The sequence below is a fragment of the Pongo pygmaeus genome, chromosome X (genome assembly GCF_028885625.2).
Source record: "Pongo pygmaeus isolate AG05252 chromosome X, NHGRI_mPonPyg2-v2.0_pri, whole genome shotgun sequence".
Classification (NCBI taxonomy): Eukaryota; Metazoa; Chordata; class Mammalia; order Primates; family Hominidae; genus Pongo; species Pongo pygmaeus.
This window is the reverse complement of record NC_072396.2, coordinates 10,577,644-10,603,159: the sequence shown is the minus strand read 5'-3', so window position 1 is coordinate 10,603,159 and position 25,516 is coordinate 10,577,644. Positions and strand designations below refer to the sequence as shown.

At 46.6% G+C, this 25,516-nt stretch overlaps 1 protein-coding gene and 1 long non-coding RNA gene across 2 annotated transcripts in view; one reads left to right on the top strand and one right to left on the bottom strand.

Annotated features, from left to right (window-relative positions):
* CLCN4 (chloride voltage-gated channel 4) overlaps positions 1 to 14,020 on the bottom strand; it is an 80,919-nt gene extending 66,899 nt beyond the window's left edge. The window contains exons 1-2 of the mRNA XM_054472156.2: positions 13,521 to 14,020; positions 12,069 to 12,332 (exon numbers count right to left, since the gene is read on the bottom strand). The gene's annotated coding sequence lies outside the window, so the exon portion shown is untranslated. The remainder of the gene's footprint in view (positions 1 to 12,068; positions 12,333 to 13,520) is intronic.
* Positions 13,789 to 24,788, top strand: LOC134739048 (uncharacterized). Its single transcript, XR_010125468.1, has 3 exons — positions 13,789 to 14,027; positions 19,672 to 20,745; positions 23,121 to 24,788. It is a non-coding gene; the product is annotated as an uncharacterized LOC134739048 (long non-coding RNA).
* The last annotated feature ends 728 nt before the right edge of the window (positions 24,789 to 25,516 follow it).

The following is a 25,516-nucleotide window of genomic DNA, read 5'->3' as shown; positions in this document are numbered from 1 at the left end:
TTGGATGGGGCGGGGAATCTGCATTTCTAACAGGCTTCCAAGGGAGGCTGCTGCAGCTGATCCAGGGGCTGCACATTAAGAGCCACTGGCCTAGTATAACCTTTTGTTCCCTTCCTATTTTCCAGTCATTTCATGACCTGCATCCTTGCCACTGTGTTTTAATCACTAAAATTTTAATATTGTTTATATTAATATTTTTAACCTCAATCTTATTTAGAAACTGCATTTTGTTCAAGTGATTATTTACAAACATGCTTCCTCCCATATTCGGCTGTGAGCTCCTTGAGGGCAAAGGCCTATGTTACTCATCTCTATTTACTATCTGGACCTGCACAAAATGAAGTGTTTGCTGAATGTTGCCATATAGAAATAGTGTCCACTAAGCCACAAAAAGCTTAGCCAGGGACACATACTACCTCTATTCTACAGGGAGTGTTATTAATACTATATCCATCAATAGATATAAACCTCTATCAAGTAGTCAGCTATTGAATGCTTTGGACATCACTGCACAGACATGCTCAAAAATCAAGATAAGAGGCCGGGCGTGGTGGCTCATGCCTGTAATCCCAGCACTTTGGGAGGCCGAGGCAGGTGGACCACCTGAGGTCAGGAGTTCAAGACCAGCCTGGCCAACATGGTGAAACCCCATCTCTACTAAAAATACAAAACTAGCCAGGCATGGTGGTGCACGCCTGTAATCCCAGCTACTTAGGAGGCTGAGGCAGGAGAATCGCTTGAATCCAGGAGGCAGAGCTTGCAGTGAGCCAAGATAACACCACTGCACTCCAGCCTGGGCGACAGAGCGAGACTCCATCTCAAAAAAAAAAAAAAAACAGAAAAAAGAAAAAAAAAGAATCAAGAAAGATTTTTATCTGTCCATGTACAGAGAGCAAAAGGCTATGTAGGCCAGCCAGCCTGAAGTCACTGCCATGTCAAACATGAGTGGTTTTGAAATGTCCACCATCACCCACCAGTTTTATAATTTGTAGCAAAATTAAAAATTTTAAAAAAGAAAAACAGAAAATATGTTTTTAAAAGACATGATAATAATTTGTAGCAATGCCTGTCTGAAGGGCATACCTTGCCTTTCCTTACTGTTTTTTGTTTTCTTTTGTTTTGTTTTGTTTCTGAATTCATCTTGTTTCCCTTGTTACTTTTCACTCATGAAAAGAGTTGGGCTGACAAAAACAGGCGTCCTCCTGATATCCAGCCACAGGCATTCGACACAGAATCAATGGAGCCTGAGGGAGTGGACTCTGGACCCATAACAGAGGCTAAAAGCACCACAAGCTGATGGTTTCTTATCAGCCCAACAAGACAAACCCTTCACTGTTTTTATCCAAGTGGAGGTGGTGACAGCTTGAGAGGGAAACTGCCTTAAAAATCCCTTTAAGCTCTCTCAAGAAGTTTCTCTGAAATAAATGTAGATACACTGACCAGAACATTCAATATGGGAAACCTTGTTTACACAAAGATTTAAACTATTAGACTATATAATCCCACAGATAGAAGAAGCTCAACAAACCCCAAGCACACAAAAAAATGAAGACAACTACACCAAGGCACAGCATAATCGAACTGTTAAACAAGTGAAAAAGAGGATCTCTTAAAAGCAGTGAGAGAAAAGAGACACTTTACATACAAAGAAAGCTATCAGGCTATACAGGGCTATGAGGAGGAAAGAGGTACCACTCCATCCCATAATAAGAATGAAGCTCACAAGCCTAATGTCAAGTAAAAGAAAGACACAAAGAAAAGCAGACACAGAGGGATCCGAGATTCCATCCCTATAAAGTTCCAAACAAGCAGAAGGAACCAGTGGTGTTATTCAGGATAGCAGTTACCCTTGGAAGGGGACATGAGGGTGGCTTCTGGGAACTGGTCATGTTCCATTTCTGGATCTGGGCACTGTTACCCAGGTGTGTTCACCTTGTGACAATTCATCAAGCTGCACGCTTACCCTTTGTGCACTTTTCTGCACATGGATTTCAATTAAAAGTTGACCAAAGGCAACCCAAACAAGCCATCAGCTGGAATTAAATCTCACTGCTTCACTTCACAAAAGTGAGGTTTTTCATTGGCATGCTTGCAACACTTCTTTGAAGTGCCCGTGAAATACTTTCTCTTTTCAAACACCCATTGCATCCTCTCTTGCAAAAATGACCTTCCACTGAAATAATTGAGGTCAGAAGTCTGAAAGCCCTGACAAAGCAAAGGCGCTGGAGTTGGCAAATCCCCTGTGCAGCGGGCAGAGGACACGGGCTCCACGCTGCATTACAGGCTGCGGCATGTTTCCCTGGTGCTGGAGGAAAAGGGGGCTGCTCGCATGGAAAATGACATCCCGCATCTGCAAACGCCGAATGCCCAAAGTAACGCCCAGACAGCCAAACCCCACTGGCATTTGGGGAATATTTTACTGAAGCCTCCAGGCTATAAAGAGAGAGACACACGGGATATACATTTTCATCAAATACAGACCGTTGCCCATTTACTAAAAATCTATATATCCAAACTCATCCTCAATATGCCCTAATTTATCATCAATAGACCTAAACTTTGCATGAAGCTCCTCTCCTCTCCAACCCAGGAAGGAAAGAGAGAGAAAATACCATGAACAAATATGGAACGATCAGAGAAAAGTGGAGCTTCAGAAGGGGCAAAACGAAGGCAGCTATGGCCAGAGCCTGGGGAGCTGACCCAAGGAGAGACCAGCACTGGGCCTCCCCTCCAAGAAAGCTTTGGACCATTACTAGTCATTTCAGTTATCTGATGCTGCATCACTAATTACCATTTACACTGCCCATTCACACAGTTTCTGTGTGTCAGGAAGTGGGGAGCAGTGTGGCTGGGTCTTTCTGGCTCAGCGTCTCTCAGGAGGTTGTGGTCAGGATGTCAGCCAGGGCTGCTGTCATCTGAAAGTTGGACGGGGGCTCCCTCACACAGCAACCAACTTGCTCGCCGGCATCCCCACAGGATGGCTTGAATGTCCCCATGACATGGCAGTTGGCTTTCTCTAGAGGGGGCGGTCCAAGAGAACCAGGAGGGTCTCTAATGACCTAGCTTTGGAAGTCACACACTGTCGCTTCCACGGTATCCTGTTGGTGACACAGGTCAGCCCTGAATGGTTCCATATGGGAGGGGACCACACATGAGCATGAACACCTGGAGGTAGGATGGTCGAGGCCCATCTTGGAGGCTGGCTCCAATACAAAAGCTTTTCACTGCCTTATTCCACCTTGCCTGAAACCCCAGGAATTTCAATTTCATTTGTAATCATTTTGAGTCTTGCTTTTAAAATGCGGACACCTTTAGGATGATGAGGTGGCCAGGACTCATTCCACCCCTTCCAGCTAACCCTCCAAACACCAGAGGGGAGAAGACAGGAAGGCACTGACAGTGACGGGAGCCAGGTGGTGGCCCCCAGTGAGGGGTGGAGGGCCACACGACCAAGGAGTTTCAAACAGGGGGAAGCTCAGAGCAAAAGGATGTTCAGAAAGAAACTGTGCCTGTTTCAAAATTCTGCCTCGAACCAGCGGAGACACTTCCTTTTTCTTCTCCCACTTCCTCCCCGGCCCCAGCCCTGCCCCCAGCACTCTCTGTGTTCCTTCAACCACAGTCTGGCTTCCATAGGACTAGGCAGCTGGTGTGTGACCATGGCAGGGTTCCTATGGACCCAGGGCCATGCAGCCATTCGTTCCACGTTGAAACCCAGCCCACGTGTTGGAAACAGGATGAGGCCAACCACATGTGGCCTCGGGTGACACAATGGCCTCAGTGTTCTCACACCCCCATCCCAGGGACAGGAGGGCTGGGCCGTGAGGTGTTTGTGTTGCTGGTGCCAAGAGCCAAGGGTTTGGAATTTCCCCAGAGACTTCTTCCCATAATAATAGTCACAACGCCTTTGTACAGGGCTCCGTGTACCTGGCTTCATTCTAAGCACTTCCCCCATGTATGAAGTACCGCCTCCCTCCGGCCCACGTTACAGATAAGTTACAGCTAAGCAAACTGCAGCACAGAGGTTAAGTCTCACACACAGTGAGGGGGCAGCTGGATCCAGCCCAGGTTCCAGGGGCCTTTCTCCACAACAGCAGGCAGGCCTCTGCCACCTCAGGACCCAGAGCCACGTGCCTCCATGGAGAGGGCACTGGGGGCCACGTTTCTCCTAAACCGTGTGAGAATAGCTTAATTAAAGGCCCCTGGGTTGCGCTCTCATGCACCCACAAAAAATGCTGCTGCACGTGCTTGCTAGGGCTGCCGTAACCAAGCACCACGGACTGGGTGGCTCAGATAACAGAAGAGGGTTTTCTCCCAGTTCCGGAGGCCAGAACTCTGAGATGAAGGGACGCGCGCTGCTGATGCCTTCATTTCACCCTGATGACCTCTGTAAAGGCCCTATCTCCAAATAAGGTCACATCTTGAAGTACTGAAGGTTAGGACTTGAATCTATGAATTTGGTGGGGACACAGTTCAAGCCATCACAGCTGCTGAAGACAGTGCAGATGGGAAATCCCTCGCTCTTCTGGCACCTCCACAGCCTGGCCTTCCCTTCACCATTTTCTGACAGGTTTTCTCCACAACAACCTATTTTCTGCTTATCCAAGGTTCATATCCCCTCATGGATAAAAAGAAAATTTCAGGAGCCACTCGTGACTGGCAAGTGGGTAAAGACTAAATGCTGGAAGGCACCCAAAACCGCGTTCATGTGCTGTTCCTGGTGTCCTGGGACACCATGGTTAAGAGAGGCAGGCCAGTCTGACCAACACAGGGGCTGACATTTGAGCCAATTCCATGTTTGGGGTAAAAGGCGAGCTGGTGCAAGTCGTGACTAAGCTAAGAGGAACAATCTCCCGGCTGTTGTCGTGGCGGTTGAGCCTCCTATCTGCTAACCACAAAGGCCTTTTCACCCAACCAGCACCTCCAAGGGTTAGAGTGGAGGGCGAAAAATAACTTTCATATTTAGCCAAATCAACCCAGAAGGGAAGCGAAGAGCCAAGAGGTAGGAAGACACAGTCAGCCCATCGGGAAGCATCGCGAAACTGCGGGCAAGGCTCAGGGGGGCGGCAGCCACAGAGAGGAGCCGCAGGCCCAGCACCCAGGACCAGGAGCAGCCTCCCCCATAAGGAAACACAGCGTTGGGGTAGCTCTCACATCAGCAAACCCCAAACCCATCCTGGGCGCCCCAACTGCCGCAGATGGAAAGAGGGGAACACCACCCTCAGGGGGAACGCCCACCCACAGCCTCTCCTTCATGACCCTGCTGTTCCCATGTGTCGTCCCCAGGGCAGGTCAAGGGCCTGACCCCAGCCTTCCAGGACTCTCTTCTTCTGCAGCTTCAAGAGGGGTTCAAGTCCTCTCTGTGAGGAAGGCTCCAGTCTCACATCTACTTTCAACCCAGCCAACAGCAGGCTCTCTGTTGAATACGAGGGGGCTGAGTGCTCAGGGCTGAGGGAATAGCCAGTGCAAAGGCCCTGGGGCAGGGCAGGACCACGTCAAGAACAGTGTGAAGATGGCAAGCCAGCAGGCAGGGGCTTCCGTGAACCCCCGATTGTAGGCCACTGCATCCCACAGGAGCGCACGCGACAGGCAGTGCAGGGCGACCAGGGCCACTTGGAGAAGGCAACAAGGGAACAAGTGTGGGGGTTGACCCTCCAGCCACAGAGAACAGCCAATTCAGAGACTCAGTGGCAGGAACAAATGTGCTGGGCCCGAGGACAGCAAGCAAGCTGTGTAGCCAGAATCACCGGAGCCACCGGCAGCCTGACAGCTTGGGAGACTTCAGCCATGACAAGAAGCTGGAAAGAGAGCTTTTCAGGTGTCATGTGGGAATGTGCATGGCCATTTCCTCTGCTGTCCCTGGGAGCCACCGCCCATCAAAGGTGATGCTGCGACTAAGCCGGGAGCATGAGGACACGTGTGCAGCCTTCATGTCCTGCCCTGTAGTTCACGCTACCCTCCCACGCCAGGCTTCTTTGATCACCAAGGGCCCACTCTGGCACCTAGGACAACATTGCTGCTAAAGAGGTTAGCTCCCCAGTCCAACTCACCTGGTCACCCTGGCCACTCCCCATCTGGCCTCCAGCCTCGCCTCCTGGCCTCCTTGCTGGCCGCCCTGCTTTCTCTCTCACCCACCTCTGACTCTGCTCCTGACAGCAGCCAGTCCTTTTAACCCAGTCTCAACATGTCACTCCCCAACACAGGAGCATCCAGTGGCTTTCCATCACACTGAGGACAATCCAGGGTTGACACCACGACTGCCAGTTCCAGGATGGCCTGCCCCCTGTTCCCCTCTGAGCACCTTTCCCCACCCCTACTCTCTGGGTCGCTCATCTTTGCACACGCTGATCTCCCTGCTTTCCGCAAACGCTTCCTGTCCTGCCCTGCCTCAGGGCCTTTGCACTGGCTGTTCCCTCAGCCCTGAGCACTCAGCGCACCGTGCTCAAGTGGCTCTCTCTCCATTCGGATCTCTGCTCAAGTGTGACCCCTCAGAGAGGCCTTCTTGCCCTCCCTAACCAGCATTTGGAGTCCAGTGCTGTGCATCCTTTGCTGTCCATCCTTTCACTCAACACACAGCCTATCCAACAGCTATTTCCTCTTCCCTCAGCTCAAATCAGTCCCGTGAGGGCAGGAACCTTGTCCATTTGGTCCTACCATGTATCCCACTGCCTAGACTTGTAGGCAACTGGGGGCAATATTGTCCCCCAGGGGACATTTGGCCATGTCTAGAGACATTTTTGGTTATTACAACTGGGAGGGGGGTGCCACTGGCATCTAGTGGATGATGGCCAGGGATGCAGCTCAATACCCTACATTGCCCAGAACAGCCCCCATAAAAATGAATCAACTGGACCCTAACGTCCATAGTGTCAAGGTTGAGAAACCCTGGCCTAGACGCACAGACCAAGGAATATTTGCTGAATGAAGAAGTAATTAAGGGGCTGGGAGCAGTGGCTCAAGCCTATAATCCCAGCACTCTGGGAGGCCGAGGCGGGCACATCACCTGAGGTCAGGAGTTCGAGACCAGCCTGGATAACATGGTGAAACTCGTCTCTACTAAAAATACAAAATTTAGCCAGGCATGGTGGTGCGTGCCTGTAATCCCAGCTACAAGGAGGCTGAGGCAGGAGAATCACTTGAACCTGGGAGATGAAGGTTGCAGTGAGCCGAGATCGAGCCACTGCACTCCGGCCTGGGCAACGAAGAGAGATTCCATCTCAAAAAAAAAAAAAAAAAGAAAACAAATGAAAGTCATTTAAAAAAATACTTATCACCAAAAAAAAAAAATTCTTGCACATAAAAAAGCCACCCACTGAAAATGTGGTTAAACAAAGGTCTTGTTACCAAGGGAAAGTGTGTATGGGGGAAGGGATAGGAGGGGGGACTGTCCCCACACACCTCTTCCCCCAGGTTGGTAGAAGAGATGCGTCATCACACTGAACCCCTTTGGTCTGCTACTGCAAGGCTGACAGGTGGAGAGGAGGCAGGTAAGGCGAGGACCTCTGGGGCAAAGTGGCTGGGGGCTCTGGCCCATGTGATAGGGGCACCTGGAGCACAGGTTGAGCCCTGGGCTTCACCCCCAGACCTATTCAGTCAGAATCCCCAGTGTGTCTAAGGGTTTACATTTCTTTTCTTTTTTCTTAATTTTTTATTATGAACATTTTCAATTACACAGAACATCATCCAGAAGAATCCAGTGAATAACACCAATCAGACTGAACAGTTGTTCACATTTGGCTCTATCTGCTTTATCTCTTTCTCTCTCTTCATTTAACTGAACCATTTAAAAGTAAATTATTGATCTTGAAGCCTGATTTTCAAAGTGTCATCTGGGGACTCCTTGGGCTCCCCAAGACCCTTTAAGGGAGTCCATGATGTCAAAAACATTTCACAATATTCTGACATTGTTATTTGCCTTTTTCTAAGTTCATTCTCTCATGAGCATACAATGGAATTTTCCAGAGGCTACATGACATGCGATATTGAAACAGATTGAATGTAGAACCAAGTATGAGAATTCATCTGTCTCCTATTAAGTCATACATTAAAGAGATCTCAAAAAAACATCAAAAAAAGAAAAAAAGTAAATGATTGCTACCATGACACTTTATCTCTAAACACCTTAGTATGCATCTCTAAACAATAAGACTTTTCTACATAAACACATGTATTAGCTATCTATTGCTGCCTAACAAATTACCCCAAAGCATAGCAGCAGGACACAAACATGTCTCACGTCACTGTTTCTATGTCAGGAACCCTGGAATGGCTTAGCTGGTGCCTCAGCTCAAGGTGTCTCACAGGGCTGCAAGCATCTCGAGACTCAACTGGGGCCGGGCGCGGTGGCTCATGCCTGTAATCCCAGCACTTTGGGAGGCCAAGGTGGGCGGATCACCTGAGGTCAGGAGTTCAAGACCAGCCTGTCCAACATGGCAAAATCCCATCTCTATTAAAAATACAAAAATTAGCCAGCCGTGGTGGCATGTCCCTGTATTCCTAGCTACTGGGGAGGCTGAGGCACGACAATCGCTTGAACCCAGGAGGCGGAGGTTGCAGTGAGCTGAGATCGCCACCACTGCACTGCAGCCTGGGTGACAGACCAAGACTCTGTCTCAAAAAAAAAAAAAAAAAAAAAAGACTCAACTGGGCCTGAAGGGTCTGCCTCCAAGCCCGCTCACACCCTCACACCGTCAGCGGGTCTCAGTTCTTCTCAGGCTGTTGGAATGGACCTCGGGTCCTCACCACGGCAGGTGGACCCTTTTGTAGGGCTGATCACGACATGGCAGCTTCAGTGTAAGCAACCCAAGAGAGAAAACACACCCCAGGCAGAAACCCCTTTACACCCTCATGGTGGAAGTGCCACTCCTCCACCCCTTGCTAGACGTATTCAATGGAAGTTCATTACTTGGTCCAGACCAAACACCAGGGGAGAGGGTGATGCCAAGTTGCAGCTGCCAGGGGTGGGGATCACTGCGTCTGTCCGAGGGGCTGCCGACCACATCACAGACTGTCACATCTAATCAAAGCAGCAGCAGTCTCCTAGTGTCACCTAATAGCCAGTCACATCAAAGCATCTCCAGGCATCCCCCAAATGCCTGTTACACGTTTGTTCGGGCCAAATCCAATCGAGGGCCCCAAGTGATATTTGGCTATTCCGTCTCTTAAGTCTCGTTTGATGGAGAATACCCCACCTCCCTTTTTAAAAATTTCTTTCATGATATTACCTTGTTGAAGAGACAAGGCCAGATGGCTCATACAGAGCACCAAGCCCACCGGAGACACACAGGAGCGTGACAGGCCTGCCCTGGGATGGCCGTGGACTGAAGCCTGTGAGGACAGTGGCGTGGGGAGTGGATGGAGCCAGCTGCTCTCACCCCAGCCCTCTGCACAGTGGGTCTTCCTCACTGAAGGCCAACCTCCCCCACCAGGGCTTTCCTATCTCCCCCAGGAGACCATTTTCATGGTGCCAGGAAAGATGAGACAGAGAGAGAGAGAGCTGATGGCAAGGGAAAGGGAACCCAGGGGAGGGACACATCAAAGTCCAAAGCCTGGGGCACAAGGAAATGTTTTCTGGCCATTCTAAGCACCCCACCACCACCACATACACACACATAGTAAACATGTCCCCCCCCTTGCTACGCTGCTGCCACCCCCGCTTCCTGTCTCTCGGGAGTTTCCCAGCCTGCAGACCCTCTCACTTCCATCCGTCCCTCCCCAACAGCCAAGGAAGCAGAGTCAGCAAGTACAGTTGGCCCCACTTTACAGATCCGACAGCAGCTCTGCGGGGAGAAGTGATGCAGCCACGGTCACCCTCCTAGGTGTCAAAGCCAGATCTTTAGTCCTGGACTGAGGCTTAAAGCATGCGACCATGTCTGCCCTAAGCGAGTGTCCGAGTCGCTGGTGGTGCGGGCAGTTTGTGTTTGCCTCCTCCTAGCTGCACAGACATTACCACCCTCTCGTCTTCACCACGTCCCCCACCAGCACCAGATGTCGTGTCGTTTCATCCTCACAACACCTCCGAGTGGACACTGTTATTCTCATTTTTGCAGACAAGGAAATGGACTCTCAGCTGTTAGGTCTAACCCAGGGTTCGAGTATGTCCAGGGACGTGCTCCAGGGCTGCTGAGCACGAAGCCCCGGCAGGTTTCAACACACGTTCATCTAGTGCTGTTTTTTTTCCTCTTTCCCTAACACTCTCCTTTCTGCCAAGCTAGCCTCCCAGCTACAAATGGCATACAAACAGCTCCTCCCCTTTTCACAGAAGCTATTTCTGGAAATTCACAGCATAAAAACGCCTTCACATTGTGTTTTCCAATATATGTGATATTAAGAAAGGGAATCAGATTTCTGATCAAGGGCTTGGCATCAAACCAATCATAAGAAAATGAATTCTTGGAGCCCGAAGAAGAATATTTCGAGATCATCTCAATCAGTGGTTCTCAACAGGGGGCAAGGGAGCCCTCAGGGGACATTTGGCAATGTCTGGCAACATTTTTGATTGTCACAACTGGGGGCTGGGAGGGGGAAGTGCTACTAGCATCTAGTAGGTGGAGGTCAGAGATTCTGCTGAACATCCTACAATGCACAGGACAGCCTCACCACAAGGAGTTATCTGGCCCCAAATGCCAGTAGTGCCAAGGTTGAGACACCCCGACCTAAATCCCTTTGTTACTTTGAGGACGAGATAGCCGAGGCCCAAAGACACAAAATGACATGTCCAAGGCTGCACAGTCACAAAGCCAAAAGTGGAATCTAGGTCTCTATTAGATCCACCTCTGTCATCTGCTTTGCTCTATCTAGGGTTGGGCTGGGGGAGAAGGGAGGGCGGGGACCCGGGGATCTTAATTTGTGTAACCAAACTGAACCAAAGGAAGAAAACTGCAATAAACAAGTTACTAAATTACTGCAGCAACACATCTGGGTGTCCCAAATTCTGAAAGAAATGCCTCCTTCAATTATTGATGGAAATAGCATTGCTTTACAGGCCCCCCAACGTTGCTGGTTGGTCAAATTATTCATGATGTGAGTTCCAATACAGTTTAGTGGCAACAAAGCTTCAAGAAGGGTCAGGTTTTCGAGGGGAAAAAAATGCCACATTCTCCCCCTAAGGGTGCCCCCATACATCCTGGCTATAGTTTCTTCCTGACCCCGAGAAAGGCATGTAAACGCTCTAGAAAGAGTCCATTAAAATCCCCCACCCACTGTCATGCTAGAACTGAAGTCACCTGACCCCCCTCCATCTGGCGCTGAGTCATCAAGCCCCTCCATTCAGCAAGCGAATTATCAGCGAGAGAATTAAAAAGAACTCTGGGAATTCTTAGGTTTTGGTGTTATCTCCACCCCCACTCTCTGCTAAAGATCATTTGGTTCTTAGAGATGTAGCTGTCTCTTACACTCACATGTTATCTTTGGAAGCTGCAATTTATTTTTATTGTATTGGATACCGTTCTTTTTTAATCTACTTAAAACACCTGGAAGGAAAAAAAAAATACATTTCTGACGTATGCCCTGTAAATGCTGGAACCTTGCAAAATAATGCAAAGCAATTTAGATTGCACATCTGGCTCTTAAATTGCTAACCAAGAAGTTTCCACTCCCCAGCCCGCTTTTGCTTTGAAAGAAATGAGGCTAATTACTGAGGACAAAGGCCTGTAATTAGTAAACATGTCATTATTTAAGAAGCAGAATGACAGTAGGAAAACACTTGATAGTTACCTCTTAAAAGCCCCTCTGTCTACTTAGAATGCACGCAGTGTGGTCACTTCAGATTTTGTTCCCCCGCCAGAGCGGTTTTTTTCCCTCCCCCGTCTTTCTGTCTGGCCCCTGCCCGCTTTCTCGGGGCGGGCACGCCAAGACCCAAGTCACGCGTGGGCTTGCCACGGGCCATCCCCGGCCGGGTGCATGCAGCTGCAGCAGGCAGCTGTGGGCAGCAGGCGCCGCAGCAGCCAGAGGCCCCACTTTGGGTTTCTGGGGGCGCAGCCGGGCTGCAGGCCCGCGGGCCGGGCTCCACCTGCAGCGTCCGCGCTGCCGGGGGCGCTGAGGAGGGCATCCAGGCGCCGCGCACCCCTTACCTGCAGTGCCGCATCGTGCCCGCGGCCGCCCACCTGGACAGCATCCTCGAGCATCCTTTCTTCAGCGCGACGGCTGCGAGCGCCGTGACATCACCAGGAGGCGGGCCCCACGCTGCCACGTGACGCCTTCGGGGCGAGGCAGGGAGGTGTGCGCGGGGTGGGGGGGAAGACCCTGGAAGTCCCGGGAGATGAGGGGCGACGGCCAGAAATCCTCGCGCTGGCCGCCCCTCAGGCGTTTCGCTTGATGTGTGCAGCTTGCCTGGCCTTTCGCGAAGAATTATGAAAAACAACACACAGGAGGAGAAATCCAAATTATTACAGGCTCCAAGAGTGTAATAGGATTTCAAAAGAATTAGCAATAAGGGGATTACAGTGAAAGGAAATACAATTTCATGTTTTATTTTAAAACTAGTATTTATCAAATGCAGTGGAGAAATAAACATTTTGTGCAAATCAAAATGACACAAAATATAGCATGGACATACTTTGCCTAGAGTTTCTATGTTTCAAGCCGTATATCGACTATTATACCAAACACTTTAGTTCAAAGCAATTCATTATGGAACATTATACTAATTGCACGGATGAATAATGCTTTAATTACTCTGAATAGCTGCATTCCAATATTAATTTGTATTTGCCAAAGGAAAAAATGGTGACACCACGTATTTCTACTACTTACTTAAATATGTGATGATTTAAAATAAAGCACTGTTACGTGAGCATGGTTGTATTTGTGTCTCTGTTTTCTTACATCTTCTGGCAAGGCATTTAATCTCTGAGACGTGAGTTAATTCACAATAACTCATTATTTCACATTTTCTAATTTTTATCACATTCTGAAGAAGTGAGTCATTTTACTGTCACAGAAAATACGTACAATGTCAACATTTCTCATTCACAACTGAAACAGCCTTGCCTAGAAAGACTTTAGAAAATTACAACTGTGATAATTTTGTAAATTTGAAATAGCGTATTTCAAACTTAAGCAGTGCACATATAAACTTTTCTTTTGCCAAAATACACAAGTGTTTTTGAAATGTAAAAGTACAAAGGCAAAGACTGCTTTTATTTGTATTCCAATTGCAAATAGATTCATTTACTTTCACTTGAGTTAAAAATCACAATTTTAACATTCCCTTTGCTCACAGCCCTGAAAGAGACATGAAATAGATTGTTTTACAAGCAGGTTAGAGTTAAGTTTACTTGCAGTTTATTCCATCAGCTTTCGTGTCCTTCTATATTTAACCCTGGCCCTTACACCATGATTCCCTCCAAATTAACCACATTTCTGTTCAGAAGGTTAATCTCTAATTTGGGGATAAATACAGCCCTTGACTCTCAGAGCGATCAATTATTTTCAACACCAGATTTTAAAAATCAACAAAGTCGCAGTGTAGTTTACTAGGTCACTCCTCTCAAATTTGTTTTTCTGAGTGATAAGCAGCTTACCTTCCGCTTTCAGATTCTGAGATACAAAGTTAAAACGCTACCGAAATCTCCTGGTCCTTTGGGTTGAGGGTCTAATGGAGGCAGAAACTGATAAGCTCATTTTCCTGCCAGAGGCAAATGTCGATTTCAGCCCAGAGGGCCCCGAAGGCCGGCTGGGAGCATCACGTGCTCGGCCCAGCCACTCAGCCCTGCCCAGCCAGCCTGGTCACCTCTTGGCTCCGGAGCCCCGCCGTGCCAGTGTCATTCGCCTCCTACCCCCGGAGCATTCGTGTCCAGAGAAAACCCGGCGTCCCGGAGACAGGACGCCCCACCCTCAGGGGCTGGGCTGCACGGAATTCTGTGACCGGATTTTCCAGCATCAATGGGAGGTGGTGGGTATATAAAATGCCCTGCAGCCTGAAGAGGATGGTAGCAACGGTGCAGACAGCCTTGCTCCGTGTTCCAGCTTGGCTGAAATGACGAAATACAGGCAACCTTCTTCATCCTGGAGCAGTTTCTTCGCAGTAGGTTAGTTTCACCTTCTCTTTTTTCTAGGTGATTGGCTGAAATGACGAAATACAGGCAACCTTCTTCATCCTGGAGCAGTTTCTTTGCAGTAGCTTAGTTTCACCTTCTCTTTTTTCTAGGTGATTGCTCAATTGTAAAAAACATTGCAGCAAACCGGCAATTCAGACAAGGCCCGTAACTGGGCCAAGCAATTCTCAACAGAATGAGAGAGCTGTCTGAACACCCTCCACCCTCGCCTTTCAAATTGTCATTTTAGCCAAGATTAAAAAACAAAACCAAAAAAAGCAAAAACCAATACCACCCATGGGAATGTAAGTTGAGCAATCTTTCTGGTGGTCTGTTTAGCATTTTTCCTACCAAATGCCTTACAAATACACAGTTTCGCCAATTACTCCGGGCCCTACAGCTGTTGGTATCATGTGCTCCAGCAACTTGATGTCCAAGAATTTGTCCTGGGGTGTGGGGAGTGGGGGTGGGGGGAAGAACGGTGTGCAAACCCCTGACTAGGGAAAGTTTGCTGCAATATTATTTATGATCTCAAAGCACTGGAAACAAGTTAAATCTCCAAAAACAGGGGATGTTTTAAATTATAAGACATCTGTGCGTGGAAGAATTAAAACTAATATGGTGGTACACACGGATGTAAAAAGGCATTTGCAGTGGATTAAATGGAAAAAAAATGGAAGCTTCAAAGCATTATGTGCTGAGTGATCCGTCGTTTCTATGTAGGTGTAATATATTTATATCTACACATATACCTTTACGAACACAGAAAACTATTAGGAAATGAATTCACTAAAGTATCAAACATGGTATCTCACTGGTTAGTGGGATTAAGGGTGTTTTAAATGTTTCTTCTTTTAAGCTTAGAGATATTGTCTAATTTTTCCACAGTGAATATGTATTGCTTTTATAGCAAGAAAAAAATTGTTTTCTTAAAAGGACCATATAGACATGATTATGGAATAAACAGTTTTGGCTAATTTTTTAATGCAGATTTCATTACTTGAAGATCCTGAATTCTTAACCACAAAGCCCCAAGGGAACAATTCCTAGCCATCCTAGATTATTCTGCTCATGAAGATCTTTAGGAAAGAAAGTGCCATTCAGGGGCCGTTGTTAATATTTAATCATCTGTATGTCCAGTTTTAATTTCTCTTCCATTTAAACCTACTTCTTTTTATTTTGCTCTGTGTGGAGATAGAAAGCTGGTTATTACCATCCTTCATGAAAAGATTCTTTCAATAGTTACGGAATAATAACCTTTGAGTTTTTTGTTCATTCGAGACAGGGTCTCGCTCTGTCTCCCAGGCTGGAGTGCAGTGGCACGATCATGGCTCACTGCAACCTCAAATTCCTGGGCTCGAGCAATCCTCCTGCCTCAGCCTCCCAAGTAACTGGGACTACAGGCTCTTTCCATTGTCTTCACAGATTTCTCTTTCCTATCCCTTTGAATCTTCTACATTTTTTCTCTTATCTGCCAGTTTTCTACAGATGTCATACAAGGTTTAGAACAGTGGTTCTTAATGGGGTGGTGTTGCTCCCTTTCCCCCAGGGGACATTTTTGGCAGCCACAACTGAAGTGAGAGGAGCCGTGTGCTCCTGGCATTGAGTGGGTAGAGGCCAGGGCTGCTGCTGAACATCCTACAGTGCACAGGACAGCTCCCTCCCCACTCCTACCTCCCAGGACAATGAACATTTCAGCCCAAAATATCAATACAATAGTGCTGAAGTCGAGAAACCCTGGTTTTGAATTACTGATGGAGTATAATTTGATGCCCAAGATGTTCCATTTCCCAGCCATTTTCAAGAGTTCCCCATTGTATGATGTGCTGGAAGCTCTCTTCATTATAAATCCCTTAAAGGTAGTACTCCCGGCATGTGGGACGTGTCATTGCCCACCTCTGTGTGCACCACAAACTACCTCTGAAAAGAGACATCAGGAACTGCTAAGGGTGTTATCTCTAGGGAGGAAAACTGTGTGGCTGGGCACAGAGGTGGATGGGAAATTTTCATAGATTTGGATGCACTGTATATTTTTAAAACAGACATTTTCCCACCACTAAATTGTTAAAACTCACTATTCAATTATTCTATAAATGGTGGGTTTTACAAAACCTAGAGGTGAGGACCCTATTGCCTCTTTGTGTCCAAGCCCCCATATATATATGTGTGTGTTTGTATATATATTATATATTATACATATATATTATATATATATTATACATATATTATATATATAATATATTATACATATATATTATATATATTATATATTATACATATATATTATATATATATTATATATTATACATATATTATATATATTATATATTATACATATATAATATATATATTATATATTATACTATATATTATATTATATATTATACATATATATTATATATTATACATATATTATATATATTATATATTATACATATATATTATATTATATATTATACATATATATTATATATTATACATATATAATATATATATTATATATTATATATTATACATATATAATATATATATTATATATTATATATTATACATATATAATATATATATTATATATTATACATATATAATATATATATTATATATTATACATATATTATATATTATATATTATATATAATACATATATTATATATATTATATATTATATATATATATATTTTTTTTTTTTGAGACAGTCTTGCTCTGTCGCCCAGGCTACAGTGGCGCAATCTCAACTCACTACAACCTCTGCCTCTCGGGTTCAAGCGTTTCTTGTGCCTCAGTCTCCTGAGTAGGTGGGATTACAGGCGCCCACCACCACACCTGGCTAATTTTTGTATTTTTAGTAGAGATGGGGTTTCACTGTGCTGCCCAGGATGGTCTCAAACTCCTGATCTCAACTGATCCGCCCGCCTCAGCACATGCACCCTGTAGAGAGTGCCTCCCTCTGCAGCATGTCATCTGATTCTCGCAGCAGCTGGTTAACAGGAGTAGGGCAGATCTACTGCTGTGCACCCATTTTGCAGACAGGCTCAGAGACAGCCCTGACATCAGCCTCCTGTTCTGATGGAGGCTGGAGCACCCTGGGGTCAGGCTAGGTCTTCTCTGGCCGGGACCCCAGCTTCTTCCCCAGGCGCCTCTGACCATCCCCTCCACCCTTCCTGGAGCCACAGCTTCCTGGGACCCTCTGGACAGCACTCACCAGCTTAGACCCGAATTATTTACTCGCATTAACCCCTGAGCTCCTGAGCTCCTGGAAGGACAGAGGGGAGCTGCACTTACCTGTTCTTTGAAAGCCCAGCATATAGCACTGTCTCTGGGATACAGTGTTTGTTACACCAGAACTAAAATTTTCCCAAATGTTCTCAGCCAACAGCTTTAATCATACACCATCTTGAAGTATTACATGGCTGTATTGCAGTATTACTGCCTGTGCTATTTTGCCAAGCTTCTGCAAGCCCCACTTTTCCCTTCTGTAAAACAAGGAGAAGGAGGAAGAGTAATAGTATCCACCACTTGTAGCTGAGTGAGACTTAAGTGAGAGATCTGGAAAGATCTCTCACAATATAGCACAATCTAAAGATCTCTCACAATAAGGCACAAGCAGTGCCTTATTATTAGAACTTGAGACACAAGAAAAGATGTGCGCCCCTAAATACAGTGATCAAGACACCCTCTTGTATTTTGAACCAAGTGAAAAAAGTCAATAAAGACCCTAAAACCGAAACACACACACACAGAAACTATGTATAATGCTCCCCGTGGCCCAATTTATTTGCACCCACATAAACCTCCCCTTCAGATACCTCCTGGCCAAGTAACCCCTCGCTGATTGGAATTGACTATGCTCCCTTGTCCAACACTGAAGGGGAGTGAAACAAACCACAACAGCCTGTCTTTATTTAAAATGTTCATATCTTGTACATTGTAATTTTCTGCACTAATTTTGATTTTATAAATTATACATATACATATATATGTACGTATATATGTGTGTGTGTGTATATATATATATATATATATATATATTTTTTTTTTTTTTTTTTGAGATGGAGTTTTGCTCTTGTCGCCCAGGCTGGAGTGCAGTGGCATGATCTTGCCTCACTGCAACCTCCATCTCCCAGGTTCAAACAATTCTCCTGCCTCAGCCTTCTGAGTAGCTGGGATTACAGGTGCCTACCACCACACCTGGCTAATTTTTGTATTTTTAGTAGAGACGGGGTTTTGCCATGTTGGCCAGGCTGGTCTCAAACTCCTGACCTCAGGTGATTCACCCACCTCGGCCTCCCAAAGTGGTGGGATTACAGGGGTGAGTCACTGCGCCTGGCCAGTATATTATCTTGATTACTGATTCTTTGTGGTGCCCTCTTACATTTTGCACCCAAGGTAAGTGCCTCCCTCACCTCCTCCAAATTCCAGCCCTGAGTATCTGGTAAATTATTCTATAAATGGGGGATCTTATAAAACCTGGAGGTGAAGACCCTATTTCATCTATCTTTGTATCCTGAACTCCTTTACACCTGAATACACCGTCTCCAATGAATGAATTAATGAGTCACTTCCATACCTAGCTGGGGGCTATGCACATGGCCAGCATCCTAAAAGATTTGGGGAATAAGTAAGTGACATGGAATATAAGAATATGCAATCCAGCCTTTTCTAGGCATTCTGGGCTGTGTTCACAGATCTCAGCAGACATCCAAAAGCTGCAAACTCAGACCCCATTGCCCTGACATCTATCCAAAGTGACGGCCTTGACTGACGTGACAAACAACAGCTTTGAAATCCCTCTGCTTTTGCAGTGGAGTGGAGTTGTTGTCAAGGACATTGTCTGTGCTAGGAAGCCTGAGAAAAGAGCCCGTGTAGCTCTAAGGGCTAAGAGAAGTGTTGCCATCCCTTAAAAAACCATATGGTGCTTTTCCTCTCTGACGATAAGAACTGTGGAGCTGCCACTGTCTCCTTTTTCTCTGTGAGTGCCAGGAGACTCAGATGTTGCCAAGGCAATTCAGTAGGCCTGTCTCCTCCAGTAGGCATATGCACAGTGGCATGTCAGTCAACGTTAAATAACCCAGCTCTCCAAGCGCGGGGCATGGGGAGGGAGCCTTGATTTGTAGCTTGTGCTGATTCTCATGGTGTAAATCCTCCTGCCATGGCTTGCTTCGAACTACTGAATGGGGAGCTGGAAACTGATGCACGACAGTCATCATTGGACGGCATCTCCACCACGCACAGACAGAAGTCAGTTATCTTATTGCGCCTGGACAGTGAACAGCTTTTCTCATCCAGGACCTGGCCTCTGAGAAAAGCTGCTCCTTGTCCAGGTGCCTTGGGTTGGAAATGGGATTTTTCTAGAATTGCACTGCTCTACTATGGTAGCCACTAGCCACGGTTGCTGTTTACATGAAAATGAATTTAACTTAAAAGTTCAAATTCAGTCCCTCAGTCACACTAGCCACATGTCAGATGCCCAAGAGCTACATGTGGCTTGTCACTACGGTATTTTAGTGCAGATATAAAACAATTCCATCATCGCAGATAATTCTATTGGACGATACAGTAAAGTATTTCTTTTAGACGAATTCCATTGCAATAAAACAATTTGTGTTTATTACTCATGGGATTCTGCCTGTAATTGCAGGTAGAAACAGCAATCTGGCCAGAGCGTCTGTTAGTGGGAATGATGGAAAGGCACAGATTCCAGAAGGCCGTGTGCCTCTAGCCACAGGTCTCAGACAAGATGCTTCCAAATGCCACTGAATGTGCAGCCTCTGCCTTTGGACTTCACCAGGAGCTTGGAAATCTTCTAAGAGGGGAGCGTCTGAGCACATGTTCCAAAGCAAAAGTTGAGATGCATGCCAGAGTACATACATACTGAATACAGGAACCGGCCCTTCAAAGCTCAGTGCTTCTAGGGTGGGCTGGAGCATGACCTCCCCAAAGATGTTCACCCCCTTATTCCCAGGACCTGTGAAGATGTTGCCTTACGTGACAAAAGAGATTTTGCAGATGTGATTAGATTAGGGATTCTAAGATCGTGGGGAGATGATCCTGGGTGGCCCCGGTGGGCCCAGTGTCGTCACAAGGGTCCTTATAAAAGGGAGGCAGGAGGGTCAGAGTCAGAGAAGATTGGCAATGGAAGCAGAGATCAGAGAGGGAGATTTGAAGCTGCTACACTGCTGGCCTTGAAGATGGAGGATAGGGCCATAAGCGAACAAATGCAAGTGGCCTCTAGAAGCTGGAAGAGGCCGGGAAACACAATCTCTCCACTAGCCTGTGGAAGGAACACAGCCCTGCTGGTGCTTGATTTTAGCCCATTCACACCCAGTTTAGACTTCTACCCTCCAGAAAAGGAAAAGGATGAATACGTGTTGTTTTAAGCCACTAAGTACAGTAGCCATTGGAAACGAACAGAGCCTTGGCTCGTTGATTCATCCGATCCTATTTACGGAGCCTTCCGTCTGCACCAGGTGGAATGGAAGACCCGAGGGTCAGCCACGCTCTGGAGGGACTGTGTCCCTCTGCTGAGTCCCTCTTACGGTCCATGGGGAAGACAGTCATGAAACAGGTCTTCCCAATTAAGAGTGGGGAATCCCTAATGAGAGAAGTGTTGAGTGATGTGGAAAAATACTGCTAGGGGCTGAATTATGTACCCCCAAATTCATCTGTTGAAGTCTCAACTCCCCAGTACCTCAGAATGTGACTATATTTGGAGGTAAGTTCTTTAAAGAAGTGGTCATGTTTTAACATCAGGCCGCTAGGGTGGGGCCCTAGTCCCATCCGACTGGTGTCCCTATGAAAAAAAAAGGAGACCCCAAGGTCATGCATGCAGACTGATGACCACGCGAGGAGGCGGCAAGCTGAGGGGAGAGGCCTCGGGAAACCAGCCTGCCAGTGCCTTCATCTTGAACTTCCAGCCTCCAGACAGTGAGAAAATCAATGTCTGTTGTTGAAGCCACCCAGTCTGTGGGACTTGGTTACGGCAGCCCTAGCGAACCCATACACGTACATAAAGCAGAGGGGCCAAATTTCTTCAGGGATGGAGACCACTTCCGGCCTCCTTGAGGAAGTCATGGTTAAGCTATCCAGGGACAAGTGGGAGTTAGCTCAAGTTGGAGACCGTAGAAGAGTGGACCAGAGAGAAGACAGGGAGTGCCCATAGGTAGCCAGGCGGGAAAGGCCTTCTTTCTGCTACAGCAACTCCAACAAGTAAAATTTGGCCACAGTAGCATTGCTAAAAGTTATTTTTGACTTTTGTTTGTTTGTTTGTTTTTGAGACAGAGTTTCACTCTGTTGCCTGAGCTGGAGTGCAGTGGCGTGATTTCAGCTCACTGCAACCTCCACCTCCAGGGTTCAAGTGATTCTCCTGCCTCAGCCTCCCAGGCAGCTGGGATTACAGGCGCCCGCCACCACGCCCGCCTACATTTTTGTATTTTAATAGAGACAGGGTTTGACCATGTTGGTCAGGCTGGTCTCAAACTCCTGACCTAAGGTGATCCACCTGCCTTGGCCTTCCAAACTGCTGGGATTACAGGTGTGAGCCACCATTCCCAGGCTAAAAGGTTGTTTGTTTTGAGACATCCAGAGTAATGAGTGTCTTTTGTATGCGAATGAGATGATGGTAGCTGGGGGCCCTAGGTAGCCTCAGGATAGGGGCTGGTCACCAGTCACCAGAAAGACCAAGGCAAGATAACAGATTTGGGACTTTTAGCCCCACCTCCTTGACCTCTGGGGAGGGGAGAAGGGGCTGAAGCTTGAGTTTACCACCAGTCAATGATGTAATCAATCATGCCTATGTAATGGAGCCTCCATAAAAACCAAACACCGCATGTTCTCACTCATAGGTGGGAACTGAACAATGAGAACACATGGACACAGGAAGGGGAACATCACACACCGGGGCCTGTCGTGGGGTGGGGGGAGGGGAGGGATAGCATTAGGAGAGATACCTAATGTAAATGACGAGTTAACCGGTGCAGCACACAAACACGGCACACGTATACATATGTAACAAACCTGCACGTTGTGCACATGTACCCTAGAACTTAAAGTATAATAAAAAAAAAAAATTCAGTAACAAACAAAAAAAACCCACAAAAGCACAGGGTTTTCCATGGGCTTCCAGATAGCTGAATACACAGAGGTTCCTGGAGGGTGGTGCCTAGGGAAGGGCATGGAAGCTCCGTGCCTTTCCTTCCATACCTTCCACATCGCTTCCATCAGGCTGTACATCTGTATCTTTGGTAATATCCTTTATAACAAATGGGTAAACATGTTTCCCTGAGTTGTGGGACCACTCTAGCATGTCAGTGAACTTGAGGAGGGGGTCATGGGAACCCCCAATGTATAGCCAGTCGGTCAGAACCACAAGCCACAACCTGTGTTTTTCGTTTTTGTTTTTTGAGACAGATTCTCACTGTGTTGCCCAGGCTGGAGTACAATGGTGCAATCTTGGCTCACTGCAACCTCCACCTACTGGGTTCAAGTGATTCTTCTGCCTCAGCCTCCCAAGTAGCTGGGACTGCAGGCGCATGCCACCACGCCCAGCTAATTTTTGTATTTTTAGTAGAGATGGGGTTTCACTGTGTTGGCCAGGCTGGTCTCGAACTCCTGACCTCGTGATCTGCCCACCTTGGCCTCCCAAAGTGCTGGGATTACAGGCGTGAGCCACCGCCCCGGCCACTTTTTTTCTTCAAGACAGGGTCTCACTCTGTCACCCAGGCTGGAGTGCAATGGCATGAACACGGCTCACTGCAGCCTTGACCTCTGGGGCTCAAGCAATTCTCCCACGTCAGCCTCCTGTGTAGCTGGGACCACAGACAGATGCCACCATGCCCAGCTAACTTTTTGTATTTTTTTTTGTAGAAACGGGGTCTCGCTATGTTGCCCATGCTGGTCTTGAACTCCTGGGCTCAAGCGGTCCTCCCAGCTTAGCGTCTCAAAATGCTGGGATACAGGCATGAGACACCGCACTCAGCCTCAACATCTTATTTAATGGGGAAACACTAGTTTTTCCACCAAAGTCTGAAAAAAGGTAAATAGCCTTGCATGTATGTGTATTTATCTTATTGTTATTTTGTCTTTATGCAGACAAAGACAGAAAACAAAATAGACAAAAACTCATGAAGAAATATCCAACATACATATGAGTAAAACTATAAAGCATTCCTGAAAGGCACAAAATTAGTCTTGGACAAATGGAAATACACTCTTGGATAAGAGGATTCAACATCATAAAGATTGCAGTTCTCCCAAATTTGTAAGTTTAATGCAATTCCAGTAGATTCCATAATTTTTTTCCCTGGAGCTAGACAAGATAATTATAAAATTCATTTGAAAGAACAAATAAGCAAGAATATCCAGGAAAGCCCTGAGAAAGAAGAAAGGAAGGAGGGCTAGCCCTGATATTAAAACTTACCAACAAGCCTCTATAATTAAAGCAGCTTTGCTCATAAGCACAAATTTTGATTGTGCTGAAGATGTTTTCTCACCTCTGCAATTGGCAAAGACTCACAAATGTGACACCATTCTATTGCTGAGGTTGTGAGGGAACTGTCTCATACATTGCTGGTGAGAATACAAAATGGCAAAGTCCCTGTGAGAAAAATGCAGCGACACCCAGCAACATGCCACATGCATTACCGTTGACCCAGAGATCCCACTTCTTGGGATGTATCTCACGAAAACCCCGGCAAAGGCCGGGCAGGGTGGCTCACACCTGAAATCCCAACACTTTGGGAGATTGAGGCAGGCGGATAGCTTGAGACCAGGAGTTGGAGACCAGCATGGGCAACATGGCAATACCGTTTCTATCAATAAAATAAAAAAAGAAACCCTGGCAAAAATGTGAAAAGATGTCTGCAGGAGACTTTCATTGTTGAATTATCATTTTTTGAGACGGAGTCTCGCTCTGTCGCCCAGGCTGGAGTGCAATGGCACGATCTCGGCTCACTGCCACCTCCGCCTCCCAGGTTCAAGCGATTCTCCTGCCTCAGCCTCCTGAGCAGCTGGGATTGCAGGTGCACGACACCATGCCCAGTTAATTTTTGTATTTTTAGTAGAGATGGGGTTTTACCATGTAGGTCAGGCTGGTCTCAAACTCCTGATCTCATGATCTGCCTGCCTGGGCCTCCCAAAGTGCTGGGATTACAGGCATGAGCCACCGCGCCCAGCCTGTTGAATTATTTTTAATAGTATGACTAGAAACAACCAGAAGATGGTTGAATAAACAATGGTACATCCACTAATGTTGTGTGCAAAGGTAAAATGAAAAGAACACTTATACGTACCACTTTGGGGGATATGGGGATGGGGTGATGAATGTATTTTGCTTGTGGGTTGGATGTGAATTTGGAGGGGGGGTGCAGAGGACAGATCATAGTGGATTGAATGGTGGCCCTAAAGATGTGTCTACCTGGAACTTGGGAACGTGACCTTATTTGCAAAGAGTCTTTGCGGAGGTAATTAAAGACCTGGAGATGAGATCATCCTGGATTAACCGGGTAGGCCCTAAATCCAATGGCAGATGTTCTTGTAATAGAGAGAAGACAGGGAGAAACGCAGAGGGAACGGTGATGTCACGATGGGGCCAAGACTGGAGTCATGTTTCTTGCACAAGCCAAGGATTGTCAGCAGCAGCAAGAGCCGGAAGAGGCAGGAAGGATCCTCCCCTAGGGCCTCTGAAGAGAGTGTAACCCTGGTGACACCTTGATTTAGCACTTTTGGCCTTGAGAACCGTGAAATAAATTTTTGTTAAGCTACCAAGCTTGTGGTAAATTGTTATAGCAGCCAATACAGATTTTGGTGGTCTCTGGGATATATCTATTTTTCTTTTTTTTAAAGAAAGGCAGTCTCACTACATTGCCCAGGCTACTCTTGAACTGCTGGTGTCAAAGGATCCTCCCACCTCAGCCTCCCAAGTAGCTGGGACTACAGGTGTGCACCACCACCACTGGCTGGGATATACTTTTAAGTGAAAAAAGCCAGGTGAAGAAAAGTATGTTTTTATGCTACCATTTGCCCAAGGAGAGAAAAATACAAATATAGATGTGTTCATATTTGTGTAGTCATGTGTATATGTACATGTGTGTATATGCACACATGTATATATTTGTATGTACACACTTACATATTTATATACCTGCTTATATTTTAAAATAACAATGCAAGGAAAAACAGTAATCTCTTTTCAATGGTTACTTGTAAGGAGAGGGGAAAAAATAGGGTAGAGGCAAGAATAAAAATCTGACTCTGCAGGGCGTGGTGGCTCAGGCCTGTAATCCCAGCACTTTGGGAGGCCAAGGCAGGCAGATCACGTGAGGTCGAGAGTTCGAGACCAGCCTGGCCAACATGGTGAAACTCTGTCTCTACTAAAAACACAAAAATTAGCTGAGCATGGTGGCACACACCTGTAATCCCATCTACTCCAGAGGCTGAGGCAGGAGAATCACTTGAACTCAGGAGGCGGAGGCTGCAGTGAGTCGAGA